The sequence below is a fragment of the Pleurodeles waltl genome, chromosome 5, assembly GCF_031143425.1.
Source record: "Pleurodeles waltl isolate 20211129_DDA chromosome 5, aPleWal1.hap1.20221129, whole genome shotgun sequence".
NCBI classification, from domain to species: domain Eukaryota; kingdom Metazoa; phylum Chordata; class Amphibia; order Caudata; family Salamandridae; genus Pleurodeles; species Pleurodeles waltl.
Window position 1 is genome coordinate 1,249,542,957 of NC_090444.1, and position 15,020 is coordinate 1,249,557,976.

Here is a 15,020-nt window from a genome sequence, read left to right on the forward strand (position 1 = left end):
GGGTGTAGCCAGAGTTAAAGATAGGAAGGTAGTGTTAGAAAGAAACAACGTCCTACATACATCCTTTCCTTTTGAACCAGCAAGATTGTCACTATTCACTTCACCACATCCTTTGACTTTGCAGTCAGATAAAGAAGAATGAACACCAATCTTCATGTAAAGAGAATTAGCAGCAGTTTGCCAGAACACTAGCCTGACATTTAACTTCTGCCTCTGAACACACAGAAGGTGTGACAAGAAAAAATTCAAATCTTCTTTAATGTTCATTCATCTTCATATCTTCCGTATGGTTATTTTGGGGGTGCTGCAGCACCCCACCCGCACTCCAGCGCCTATGCAAAAAGACTGATACTGGGGACAGCAGTATTTACCAGATGTGGTAGTACTGCACCATTCAGAATTTTGCATGTTGCATCGGGGGACAGCATGGCAATGAATCGTTTTTCACCTTCTCGAGGGGAGAAAATTCATAATGGTGAGATTTTTTCATGTGCAGGTTTTACTTGATGAAAACCACGAATGAGTGGGCAAACTCGGAATTCTGATTCGGTCACAAACTTTCGTTTGCACAAAAATCTGGAATCTCGTGGGATTTATAATGAGCCCCACAGAGTCTATTGGGAACTGCTTATTCTGGCTCTTACCTATGCATGGTTTGGTTATATATTTTAAGTTGTTGGATGAATTGCGGGAAATAGGAAGTCAGTCATATGTGACATTTTTATCCACTTCAATTCTTACATTGAATGTGGGGCTTTTGGTTTCACTAAAATCCCACCATGAGCACTGTAGGTCAGTACTTAATTTGTAAAAAACAAATATAAGTGTTGGGACTCAAAGTTTTATCTCAGAACCTCATTACCAGCGCTGCCGAATATGAGGTTGACATTTGATTAATCTACCAGACACTCCCTGCCCCCTAATCTTACTTTTGCAGGTACTTTTAACTCCTATTTGGTCGCTTTAACTGTTTTCCAGTCATTCCCTTTTTGTTCTTTACCCATTTTTTCCGTTCTCTCTCATTCTGTCCCAGTCCCTAAAAATGAGTGCTACTGGCCACCACCTGCAAGCACTAGCTCAAAATAAGCACTGGAAATGGGAGTCCTGCTGATCACGTGGGCTTAGACTTCAGTCCTCCATGCCATGCTTCATTTTTAACAATAAGCAGCCGAGCCCCCGATATAACTACAGTCTGCAATTACAGAATGAAAACACATACGTATTTATTACCGGAACTAAGTTGACATGAGTTACTCATTGAAAGGCTTCTCTGTTTCTGTGTAGCCGAGCATGTTAAAGGAGGCCCAGTACGGGAGGAGGCAGAAAGAGAGGCAATCACTGGCAGATTCACACTGAAGTTCATTCCAGCGGTCCCATCCAGCTCACCACAGGCCACAGAGCCTTTCGGCAGTACTTATGACACTGGCAGTTTCTGAGGGACGAGAAGAACTGTGGGTCTCACCTGAGTGCCAACTTAGCTAGGGAGACACAGCGGCAGGCCTCTGTGTAATATTTTGTTACTAGGCACCAAGCACACAGGCGAGCGTAAAGTCTGCACTTTTGGTTGCCTGTCATATTCCTTCACTTCTAAGAATGCCCTGGGCCTGCATTTCCAAGCTTGCCTTGCCCCATCTGAGCCATGAGCTAGGACCTAGCTATAATTATCCATTGAGAGGCTCAGGCAGGATGCAGGCGCTGTGACGAAATGGGTGAAAGTAAAAGCACCTTAGAAGATAATTTGTGAAAAATACAGCTATCGTGCTGCGCTAATTCATCTTTTAAAAATGATCTGCACTGCCCTGCAGAAAGAAAGCTATAGTACCGGCCCTTTCAAATAAGTGCAGGCGCTGAGCACCAGGAACCACAGCACAAATTAAAGCACTGTCCTGTAGGTGCTGGAAAATAGGGTTGGCAGAAGGTTTCTCACTTGGGGCCACTTCATAGTTATGCTTTATAAAGTTAAAATGCGGGCCCTAATTATGAGCTTGGTGGTCCCACCGCAGCGGAGGCGTCCCTCCCTTCCGAGCGTATTACAAAGTTCCCACCGGGCAGCTCTTATGGGAGCCAAGGCCAATACAGTAACACCCCTGCACCCTTGGACTGTGCACTGTACGCAAAGCACAGAGTGCATATTCTGAGGGTGCTGGGAAGACCCTCCACCCACGTGGCTTCCAGAACTGGCTTACCACGAACCTTTCCATGGCAGTGCAAATGCCATGGAAAGGCTGGCATTAAGTGGTGCGGTAATCAGCCAGGTGGGGCTGAGTTCAGCCCCGCCCTGACTGAGTACAACCCCGACTGCCATCACCACATCTGTAACAATGTTCCTGGGCAGGGGTGGTAGTCTTTAGATGGGTCCGCCTGCCAGGGTCATAATGTGGAGGTCAGACCACCTGGAGTGCGGTGGTCCGGCTGTCACCATGAGTGTGATCGCCCCACACGTAATGAGGCCCTCAGTCACCATTGAAAATGGTTCATATGATTAGTTTTCTGTTTTGTTGGGTGGCTTATGAAGAGTGAAGAGGAGAATGTTGCCATATTAAAAATGAAAGAGGAAACATTCAGTTGTTTTCTTATAATCAAGCTTATTCCATAGTCTCATTAAAATACTAAACTATAAAAACTGATTCCATTCATTTATTATGATGCCGGGAGTCGATAATGTGCAAATTGTTTCATAAGCATTATACTGAAACAGTACATAATCACGATCTAAATCAATAGGGGACAAAAATGGCTGACGTTTTAAATTTCAAAATACTTTATTGGTTTTAGAGACTGCATAATGAAGTCATACAAATGTTAGGAAACCTCGGAGTCAAAACACAATAAGGCATTGCTTTTACAGGTGGATAAACGGTACAAAAATCACCTCGAAAAGCACCACAGAAAAATGATTATATGACGGAACACCGAATTAAAAACAACTACTAACCTTAACAACGAGGTCGGAACACCGACCTCGTCCTTACTACTAATGATTTTACCACGAATGCCTTAACAACGATATTTCGTTGTATAGGCATTCCTGATAAAATCATTAGCAATAGGCACCATTCACCCTACATCCCTCACCCCACCCCCCCAACCCCACCCCAAAACCTAAAACCCCCTGACCCCCACCCACTCCCCAAAACCAAAAACGCCCCACCCCCCCAACCCAACCCCACCCCAAAACCTAAAACCCCCTGACCCCCCACCCACTCCCCAAAACCAAAAACGCCCCACCCCCCCAACCCCATCCTAAAACCTAAAACCCCCACCCACTCCCCAAAACCAAAAACGCCCCACCCCCCCAACCCCACCCCAAAACCTAAAACCCCCTGACCCCCCACCCACTCCCCAAAACCAAAAACGCCCCACCCCCCAACCCCACCCCAAAACCTAAAAACCCCTAACCCTCCACCCCCTCCCCAAAACCAAAAACGCCCCAACCCCCCAACCCCACCCCAAAACCTAAAACCCCCTAACCCCCCACCTCCTCCCCAAAACCAAAAACGCCCCACCCCCCCAACCCCACCCCAAAACCTAAAACCCCCTGACCCCCCACCCCCTCCCCAAAACCAAAAACGCCCCACCCCCCCAACCCCACCCAAAAACCTAAACCCACCACTTACCTTCGCCAACTCCCTTCTTTGTACCTTAACCACGCATGTTTGTTGTTCAGAACATACGTAGTTAAGGCACAAAAATACGAAGTCTTGGTTAAAAAAAGCGTTGTTACGCTTTCGTTAACCACGACTTTCGTAATAAAAAAGTCGTAAAAAAGGATGTTTACCCAGAAAAATGTTAGAGAAAAATAAAAACAGAAAGAAGTGAGAACAGGAGAGAACTAAGGGAGGATATTTTGTAGAGTGAGTTACTAAGGATGAGCAGTATTCACTATACAAGATTAATAAATGAATATCTAGTATTTATGGAGGCTTGACTTGATTAAGATAAGAGTCTAGTTTTTCCCGAATTGGTCTGGTGCAGTGTCTTCAAGCAGATTGTCGGAGTTTGATATCATCCACTCCTCTGGTGACTACTAAAAGTTCCTTTCAGGCTTGAAAGGAGCTCGTTGAACTTTTCTAATTACCGAGTATGGTTTTACAACCACTTGTGAGGAGGAGGTTAACAAGATATTTATCATTTGGGCTTATTAGTTGAGCATCATGAGGGCCCAGAGCAAGGTACAAAAAGCAGAAGATAATTTTGATTTGTAGGATATCCCCAATAAACCTAAAGATTTGCAACCAGAATTGCCTGAGTAGGTGACAATAGAAAATCATGTGCGTGAGATGCCCACTCATGACATGATAGTTGCAGCACAATGGGTCACCTTTTAACTTCATATCGTATACACCTTGTGGTGTCCAAAAATTTCTGTGTAGAAAGTGAAATTTGTTTTGAGGTTGGGAAGGTGTGATCTTGAACGTAAAACTCGAAGACCTAATCTCTTGGCATTTAAGAGAGGTATTAGCAAAATCACAATCTTGTTCCCATTTGGATTGGATTGGTATCATTAACGTGGAAGTCTTTGGGAGAGGGAGGGAGTGAAACCTGGAGACAAAATTACCACTATGACTGTATAAAGCTATCAGGTCCAAAATAAAAAGAACAGGAAATGAAATGACAAGAGTAGTGATGGCTGCTTTTAATTTAGGAAATGTGTAAAATTCCATGTTTTGTAAGGGGTATTTAGATTGTATATTTGCTAAGGTCTCGGGAGAGTGCTGAGTGCCAAGTTGGTTCAGGATAAATATACCAGCTAGTTCCTAACTTGGCCACAAAATACATGAATCATCTAGTTTGATACAATTATTATTCTGATGAAAGCCAAATAAGAGTATTTAGGCTTTGTGACCATATTTGAGTCAATAGAAATGGCTCACTTTAGCCTTCAAAAGTATGGAACATTACTAAAATATGCATTTGATACTAATAACATGAAATCAGTATAAAGATCGTAATATGGCTGTTGGAGTCCTTTTGGCGGGGTGGACCATTGGTAGAACCGCCCCTGTGCCTCTGACCGCCAGCACGACTACGGAGGATTTCCACCCAAATTGTGGCGGAAATCCTTCAGTACTTTTAATATGGTGGTCGGTGCTGGCAGTCTTCTGGCACCCATGGCTTCGGAAGTCTTGAGAAAAGATCGCTGAAGTCATAATGAGGGCCAAAATGTTCTGAATAGCTAAATGTAAGAAAGCATAACTATACCTAGGCCCTCATTATGAACATGGTGGTAAACACTGCTCCGGCGGCAGTGGCAGTAACAACTGCCAACAATCTGGCGGTCTGGACTGCCAAATTATGAACCACCATAAAAACAGGCAGCCTGAAAACCACTCACCGCCAGCAGAGGAGTGCTGACAACGACGGCAGAGCCTGCCCACAGGCCGACGGAAAGGCCCTACCCGCCTATCAAATAATGAAGCACTAGACCGCCATCAGTTCCGGGGCGGGAACCACCGCCACGCAAAGCCAGGCAGAAATGAACCAAATAAAAGGAAAAACTCACCGGAGGCCCACACAACACGCCGAAGCATAAATGGATAGAGAGTTGCAAATCATGCCAGCCCTGCTCCTTGCCATATACCTCCACGACCGAGACCGCCGATGAAGTGTGACGGTAAGTACCGCAACCCACTAAACAAGGGAGGAAAGGGCACAGTTACATACCCACCCACTCCATCCACCCTGCAACGCACCCACAACTCTTCACAACAGGACAAGCCATACACCCCAAAGCAAGAGGTACTTACCCGACACAAGGCAAATCAAACCTGCCCAAAGTATACACATGTGCCCAACACCCCCAACCAAAGAAACAATGAACCACGGATCCTGAGAGTGCCAAAAACAACACTGGCGACACAAATTTTAATTCAGCTCAATGAGCAACGGAAGTGCAACATAAGGCCAATGGTCAGTCAATAGTTCGTAGTCCAACGGGCCAAAATGGCCCCAACTTGACTCCCACAACTGCAAAGGTACTCCACCTCATAGGGGCAACAATGGGGCATCCAGGCACCTCAGGGAACAGGGGCAGGGGGTGGTGGGGGTGGGGACTTACGACTGGGGGGACTTGTCTTTACGTTTTGGAGGTGGAGGGGGCCTGGGTCTGGACCTTGAAGCTGGTGGAGCAGACTTGACCTGGGGTGCGGCAGATGTTCCAAGGCCAGCACGGGGTCTCTTGCTCACAGGGGAGGTACCATCGGAATGGGAAGGGCGGACGGGGGGGTCTGTGACGTGGAAGGAGTGGACTGGGCAAGGAGGTGGGCATGTTTACAGATGAGATGGGGTGGGCCAGTGGGTTCGAATAGGTCAACACAGGATAGGAAAAGTTTTTTAGGGGCAATCGGGGTGGACCTGGAGGAAGGCGTGGGAGTGGAGGTAGAGGGAGTGGTTGTGACAGGTGTAGCTGTGCGTGACGTGAGTGCAGGTGACTGTACAGCATGCTGAGGTGTGGTGAGTGTGTGTTGGGTGGATGTTTTGGTGCGTTTCAGTGTTTTGGGAGGGAGGGTGGACACAGTGGGACAAGACAGTCTGCCAGTGTACATGGATGGTGTATGAGTGTCTGCAAGTTTAGCGAGTGTGCTGCACGTGTCAACTAAAGTCGTTGTAGTGAGTGCAGGTGTGGTGTCTGGGGTGCATGAATGGATGTCTGATTATGTGGTGACTGCATGAATAGGGTCAACAAAAATGAATGAGGGTGCAGTGCCTGTGAGTGTGCATGTAGAGGGGACAGATAGGGAGGCGGAAGATGCGGACACACTAGGGGAAGTGGATGTTGGTGAGTGTGCCTGTGCATGTTGGTTGTGTGTATGCCTGTGGTGGAAAGTGTGGTGCTTGTATTTTGAAGTGTGCTTCTTGTGTGTTGAGGTGTGTGCCTGCGTGTCGGAATGTGTGCTTGGGACAGGTGAGTGGAGTGGGGTACTGGAAGGGGTAGAGGTGGTTGGAGGGGGGATGGAATGACCAGGGACACTGGCTGCCGTCAAAGAGGAGGCCAGAGCCTGAAAAGATCTCTTAGGCTAGACACGGCACCGTGAATGCCATCCAAGTAGGCATTGGTCTGTTGCACCTCTGATGCTAGCCCCTGGATGGCATTGATGATGGTTGTATGCCCTACAGAGATGGTTCTCAGGAGGTCAATAGCCTCCTCCGTGAGGGCAGCACGGCTGACTGGAGCAGGGGAGGAGGTGCCTAGGGTGAAGGAGACACCCACCCTTCTGGGTGAGCAGGCACGGGCAACTAAGTGGGGAGTAAATGGGAGGGTGGTGATGGTATGGGGGGTGGCGGAAGCTGACACAGAATGGGTGGGCCCACTAGGGGGCCATCGCCAGAGAGCTCCCATCAGATGAGGTATCAGAGTCACTACCTCCAGTGGTAGTTGACTCCCCCGTGGTACGCCCCTCGCCCTCCAACCCACTGGTCCCCTTGGTGTCGGATGACTCTGCCTCCGTGGAACCATGGGCCCGTGCATCCCCACTCGCCGGTGCCTCAGCTCCTTTGCCAGCTGATGCTGATGTACACAGACAACACAAGAGAACAGGGATGGGGAGACAAAACAGGAGAGACAATTGTAAATAGCTGAATGGAGGTACATAAGTGGTTCACACATGCACCCCCCCTGCAAATATTTCACCAGGCAGCACCTACTGCTATACACATGGCTATGCCCCTGACTAGTGGCCACAACCCTGCTCTACAGCCATTCCCTACAGCACTGAAGGATCTTAAGTACTGCAGACCTGACCCTTACAACCCTACTCCCCACGGGGGCCATTATGTAAATGGACATCAGTCAGAGTCCCTGCCACTAGACAGCATACATACCACAGCACATTCACACATCCATCAAGGAGGCATACAATGGTTCATGTACTCACCCCCTTGTGTCTGCTGCGTAGCCTTCAAGCGCCCATCCAGGTCCGGATACGCCACCGCCAGAATGCATCGCATTGGGGGGTCAGTGCCCGACGGGCACCCCTTCCTCATTGGAAGGACGTCCCCAGCTGGGCCTCGCAGGTCTTCCTTGCCCAGCGCCGCATGTCCTCCCACCGCTTCCTGCAATGGGTGCGCCGTCTGTTGTAGACCCCCAGGGTCCGCACCTCCCTGGCGATGGCCTGCCATAGTCCCCTCTTCTGATGGGCGCTGACCTATATGGGACACACAGAAAAAGGAACACAGAGGTCAGACTATGGCCATTACATACAGCTGGCTGTATGTCCACTATGGGACGGACATTTACAACTGCATAACAGCACACACACACGCAGCATGTCAGGAACCCAGGACTGTACAGTGTCAAACGTGCACACATGTTTACAGCCATCTACCTTCATTACACACATCCATGCCCCCCAATCCACCTAATCACCTGTTCCTCTGGTCGACCGTAGAGCTTGGCGTACAGGGGCAGGACCCCGTCCACGAGCTTGTCCAATTCAGGGGCCCATTCCCCTGCCACCCACACATGCCATTTCCATGACCAGAGGCAGGACACAGCAGCACACTCAGTGGAGGAACTGCATGCACAAAATCCGGGATTCAAGTGAAGTTGGGGTGACGAGTTAGCGTACGCACCGCAGCGGTGTGCACCATCACCACCGGCGGCGAACATGATACGCTAAGAATCCCCATTGACAACCATGTAAACCAATGAATGATCGCACGGCGGTGAACACCGCCTTACGCTAATACGTCAACCACTAGCGGTATGAGGTCACTTCCACTACAACGTTTCTGGATTACAGGGGGCAGACATCTTGGCCATTACTACGCAGTTATTAAATCCTCATATGCCCCATGCAGGCCCTATTGTCCCCAACCCCCATAGGCATGAACAAATATACATTTACTCACTACAACAGTCCTGATGTATCATTGAGGACGTGTTACTCCTGTTTCACACCTACCATGCATATGTGTTGTCGACTTGTATGCCAGAAGTGCTGAATACGAAACATTGTGGGCAGATGTATGTGTGTCCCTCACATGTGTTCTCAACTCCTCCTAGGTACAGGCCCATGTGGCGAGGGAGGGCCCCATCGGTGTACAGAGTACTTGTTGATTTGAGGACCATGGTGGAGCGTCACATCATTATCAATTACAGAGTCAACCGTGCTACTATTCATGAACCTTACTGTGCATTACTGGATCCAGCACCGAGACCGGCTAATCGGAATCAGCATGCCATCCCAAATGAAGTGCAGGTTCTCTCTGCACTCCATTTCCTGGCCACGGGCTCATTTCAGGTGACTGTGGGCATGGGTACATGTTTTTCACAGCCCATGTTTAGCATTATACTATCCAGATTCCTGAATGCATTTGTACGATGTAGGAACGTATCATCTTGCCTGGCATGTTGCCCCCATTTTTTACTTGTGTGTCAGTTTGTTTTTGCCTGTCTCATTGGGATCCTGCTAGCCAGGACCCCAGTGCTTATGTGTGGCCTAAATGTGTTCCCTGTGTGGTGCCTAGCTGTGTCACTGAGGCTCTGCTAACCAGAACCTCAGTGCTTATGCTCTCTCTGCCTTTAAAATTGTCACTGCAGGCTACTGAACATTTTAACCAATTCTAATTGGCACACTGGAACACCCTTATAATTCCCTAGTATATGGTACCTAGTTCCCCAGGGTATTGGGGTTCCAGGAGATCCCTATGGGCTGCAGCATTTCTTTTGGCACCCATAGGGAGCTCAGACAAATCTTACAAAGGACTGCCACTGCAGCCTGAGTGAAATAACGTCCAGGTTATTTCACAGCCATTTTACACTGCACTTAAGCAACTCATAAGTCACCTATATGTTTAAACCTCACTTGGTGTTACTAAGTGTGAGGGCACACTGGCACTAGCCAAGGTGCCCCAACATAGTTCAGGGCAATTTCCCCAGACTTTGTGAGTGCGGGGACACCATTACACGTGTGCACTACATATAGGTCAATACCTATATGTAGCTTCACAATGGTAACTCCGAATATGGCCATGTAACATGTCTAAGATCATGGAATTGTCCCCCCATGCCACATCTGGTATTGGGGTGCTAATCCCATGCATCCCCGGGGCTCCAGCATGGACCCCGGGTACTGCCAAACCAGCTCTCTGGGGTTTTCACTGCAGCTACCGCTGCTGCCAACCCAGAGACAGGCTTCTGCCCTCCTGGGGTCTGGGCAGCCCAGTCCCAGGAAGGCAGAACAAAGGATTTCCTCTCAGAGAGGATGTTAAACCCTCTCCTTCTGGAAATAGGTGTTAAGGGCCTGAGAGGAGTAGCCTCTCCTGGCCTCTGGGAATGCTTTGAAGGGCACAGATGGTGCCCTCCTTGCATAAACCAGTCTACACCGGTTCAGGGATCCCCCATCCCCTGCTCTGGTGCGAAACTGGACAAAGGAAAGGGGAGTGACCACTCCCCTGTCCATCACCACCCCCGGGGTGGTACCCAGAGCTCCTCTGTGTGTCCCAGACCTCTGCCATCTTGAATGCAGAGGTGTGAGGGCACAATGGAGGCCTCTGAGTGGCCAGTGCCAGCAGGTGACGTCAGTGACCCCTCCTGATAGGTGCTTACCTGACTAGGTGGCCAATCCTCCACTGAGGGTTATTTAGGGTCTCACCTTTGGGCTACTCTTCAGATAACGAATGCAAGAGCTCATCAGAGTTCCTCTGCATCTCCCTCTTTGACTTCTGCCAAGGATCTACAGCTGACTGCTCCAGGACGCCTGCAAAACTGCAACAAGTTAGCAGGAAGACTACCAGTGACATTGTAGCGCCTAATCCTGCCACTTTATCGACTGTTTCCTGGTGGTGCATGCTCTGGGGGCTGTCTGCCTTCACCCTGCACTGGAAGCAAAGAAGAAATCTCCTGTGGGTTGACGGAATCTTCCCCCTGCTAACACAGGCACCAAGCTTCTGCTTCACCAGTCCTCTGGGTCCCCTCTCATATTGACGAGCGAGGTCCCTGGAACACAGGAGCTGGATCCAAGTGACCCCGACTGTCCAGTGGTCCATCTGTCCAAATTTGGTGGAGGTAAGTCCTTGCCTCCCCATGCCAGACAGTAACCCTGTGTACTGTGTGAACTGCAGCTGCTAGGGGTTCTGTGCACTTTTGCAAGAAATCCTTCATGCACAGCACAGTCCAGGTCCCCAGCACTCCGATCTGCATTGCTCAACTCGCTGAGTTGACCACAGGCTTCGTGGGACCCTCCTTTGTAGTGTTGAGCTGACTGCCATGCTCAGTTTTATTGAACCTGTTTTCAAGTACTTCTGCAGTTGCTGCCTGCTTCTGCATGGGCTCTCTGTATTGCTGAGTGCCCCCTCTGTCTCCTCCTCCAAGGGCCGACCTCCTGGTCCTTCCTGGGCCCAGGCAGCACCCATTTTCTTCAACCGCAATCTTTGCAGTTAGCAAGGCTTGTTTGTGATCTTTCTGCATGGAAACAACTCTACATCCTCCAGCACACCGTGGGACATCTTCTGTGCAGAGGAGAAGTTCCTGGCATCTTCTGTTGTTGCATAATCTTCAGCTTCTTCCACTTGGAGGCAGCCATTTTGCACCTTCATGTGGGGTTTAGTGGGCTCCTGCCCCCCCTGGACACTTTCGTGACACTTGGACTTGGTCCCCTTCCCTTACAGGTCCTCAGGTCCAGGAATCCATCTTGAGTGCTTTGCAGTCTGTTGTGGTCTTCGCAGAATCTCCTATCACAACTTTAGTGTGTTTCTGGGGAAATAGGGTAACTTTACTCCTACTTTTCAGGGTCTTGGGGTGGGGTATCTTGGACACCCTTAGGGTTTTCTAACACTCCCAGTGACCATCTACACACTGCACTAGGCCTGGGGTCCCTAAGTGGTTCGCATTCCACTTTCTTAGTATACGGTTTGTGTTGCCCCTAGGCCTATTGCATCCTATTGTAGACTACAGTGTTTGCACTACTTTTCTAACTGTTTACTTACCTGATTTTGGTTTGTGTGTATATTTTGTGTATTTTACTTACCTCCTAAGGGAGTATATCCTCTGAGATATTTTTGGCACATTGTCAGTAAAATAAAGTACCTTTATTTTTAGTAACTCTGAGTATTGTGATTCTTATGGTATAGTGCTGTATGATATAAGTGGTATAGTAGGAGCTTTGCATGTCTCCTAGTTCAGCCTAAGCTGCTCTGCTATAGCTACCTCTATCAGCCTAAGCTGCTAGAACACTACTAATCTACTAATAAGGGATAACTGGACGTGGCACAAGGTGTAAGTACCATCAGGTACACACTATAAGCCAGGCCAGCCTCCTACATACGACACCTACAGTCCTATGTGAGGCTTCCCCAAAGTGCTGACCTCCCTGCCATCAAGTCAAACTTCTATGCCTGTGCCAACATTCCCCATGTGATAGGTGCCATCGATGGCACCCACATAGCTCTCATCCCCCCAAGAGTCAGTGAACAGGTGTACAGAAACAGGAAGAACTTTCACTCCATGAACATTCAATTGGTGTGTACTGCAGAGGAGTACATCTCACATGTTAATGCCATGTTCCCTGGATCAGTCCATAATTCATTTGTGCTGAGGAACAGTAGTGTACCACACAAGATGGAACAACTACAAGGGGACAGAGGATGTATCATAGGTAAGTAGGTAAGTGTGTCTGACACTTTTTGGCACATAGCAGACAGCCAGGCTGTCTGCCACTGAGGGTTGTCAGTGACAGTCCTGTTTTGCCCCCTTTTGCAGGTGATTCTGGCTACCCCAGCATGCGTTGGCTCCTGACACCAGTGAGGAATCCTAGGGCAGATGCAGAGAGGATTTACAATGAGGCCTATGGATGTACTAGGAGGGGATAGAGCACACAATAGGACTCCTGAAGGCTAGATTCTGTTGCCTCCATATCTCTGGGGGACCCCTAGCCTATGAACCTGAAAAGGTGTGTAGAATAGTGGTGGCCTGCTGCATGCTGCACAACGTGGCTGTGAGGAAATCTATCCCCCTCTTGGAGGAGTTGGGTGTTGTATATCCAGACCAGCTTCCTCAGGGAGGGGATGAGAGTGATGGTGATGATGAGGAGGGGGAAATGTACATTCCAGGAACCAACTGATACAACTTTTCTTCCAGTAAATATGTGGGACTATTCAATGATGTTGCTGTCTGTGCAGCATACTGTCAGTGTTCCTTCTCCTCTATGGGGGTTTTGGATCTATAGACATTGCAACTGTGACTAGGTATGCATGGAACATGTCACATTATGGACAAATTGTTTGACAATTCTGTTGGCACAACCACATGCTATGTGTGGGGTGCAGTTCCTGCAACTCAGATAAGAATAAATGATTTCAAAGACTATTGCATCCACACTTCAATTTGTTTCAACATAATGACAGGGGATATTGACATTGGTGAACAAGTGTTTTTTTTGGTGCAGGGATAACATTGTGCAGTTTACAGTTATGGAAGTGGGCTACTGGTGGATGTCTATATTGGCTACATGGTCGCAGCGTTTGTTGGCAGTGGTGGTATGTCCATTTATCATTTACAGTATTTGGGGTTGTCATTACACGGTGTGGACGGTGGTTCAGTGACACACTTGGAGGACAGTTCTTGTCAGAGTCACTTCTTTGAGGGGCCCTTGGTCTTGGCAGGTGTTCCTGTGCCATATCTGGGCCTGAAGGACTGTTTGGGTGCATGGTGTTGGCCTGTACGGGTTGAGTAGCAGGTCTCCTGTGTGTCCTGAGATGGTGACACAAGTCCAGTTGCTGCTGCTGTGCTGCTGCTGTTGATGGCCAGTCTGTATCTTGGCCTGTAGTAGGGGCTTCCTGGTCTGTGGGGGTCTCAGGCTAGGTTGGGACAAGGTCCAGCAGCGCACCTGCTATGGTGGCCATGGTGGCATTGAGCAGTTTCCACTGTTCCATGGCCTCTTGGTGGTGTGCTACCTGCAGCCTTTGACTCTGCTCCAGGGTGGAAACAATCTGGGCCAATCTGTCCTGGTATGGTGTATTCTCCCAGGACCTCAGATATCACATCCTGGGCTTCAGCATCCATCCTGTGGCCTCCCCATTGGGCCAGTGGTGCCCTCCCACTGGGCGGAGCCCCCTGTGCCTGTGTCCCCTGTACCACTTGTACTGGGGCCATCGTCTTTCTGCCTGTTGGTAGGGGGTGACTGTGGCCTCTGTCCATGTGTTCCACCAGTCTGTGGCCTGGATACACAGGTGTGGGGACGGTTGCTCTGGGCTGATGTTGTTGGCTGAGTAGTAGGGGTCTCAGTGGTGTCCTGGGTGGGGTTGCTGGATGTTGACAGTCCAGGACTGTGTGAGGGACCAGGGTGTTCCTCACTGTCCAGGGTTCCCTCTCCTGTGTCCTGGGTGGTGCCTCTGTCTCCATGTGGGGCACTGCCACTCCTTGTCCTGTCCATCAGGGTGGCATGGCTGGTGGTGCCTGCTGGGGGGAATGGGCATGTCTGTTACAGTTGCATGATTGGATGGGGTACACAGGGCTGGGCTGTTTTGTGCAGGTTTTACACTTTGGGGCCATGCAGGGTGCCTTTGTGAGGTTGGCATTGCATTTTGCTTAGGATGTGGAGGTGCATTGTGGGTGGTGTAGTGCCTTTGTGATTCCTTGCAGGGGTGGGTGGCTGTGCACAGGGGGAGGGATGTGGGCCTGTTAGTGGGTTTGTGGGCATGCAGGGTATCTGGATGTAGTGCTTTTGGCCTGGGTGGGGCAGTGGTCCTGGTGGCTGTTGGAGTGGGGGTGCATGTATTACAGGTGTGATGGATATGGGGTAATTGTAGGCGACTTAACCTAGTCCATTCCTCCAGTGAGTCCAGTGTGGCCATCTGGGTGTAGGACGTCCAGCACGTTTTCCTCCCAATCAGGGTAGTTGGGTGGTGTTGGTGAAGGTCCTCCCCCAGTCTTCTGGACTACAATGTTGTGCCGGGATGCCATGGACCTCACCTTCCCGCGCAGGTCGTTCCATCTCATGCAGATGTTGTCCCTTGTGAGTAGATGGTGTCCCACTGCATTGACCTTGTTCATTATTGTCTGCCATATCTCCATCTTCCTG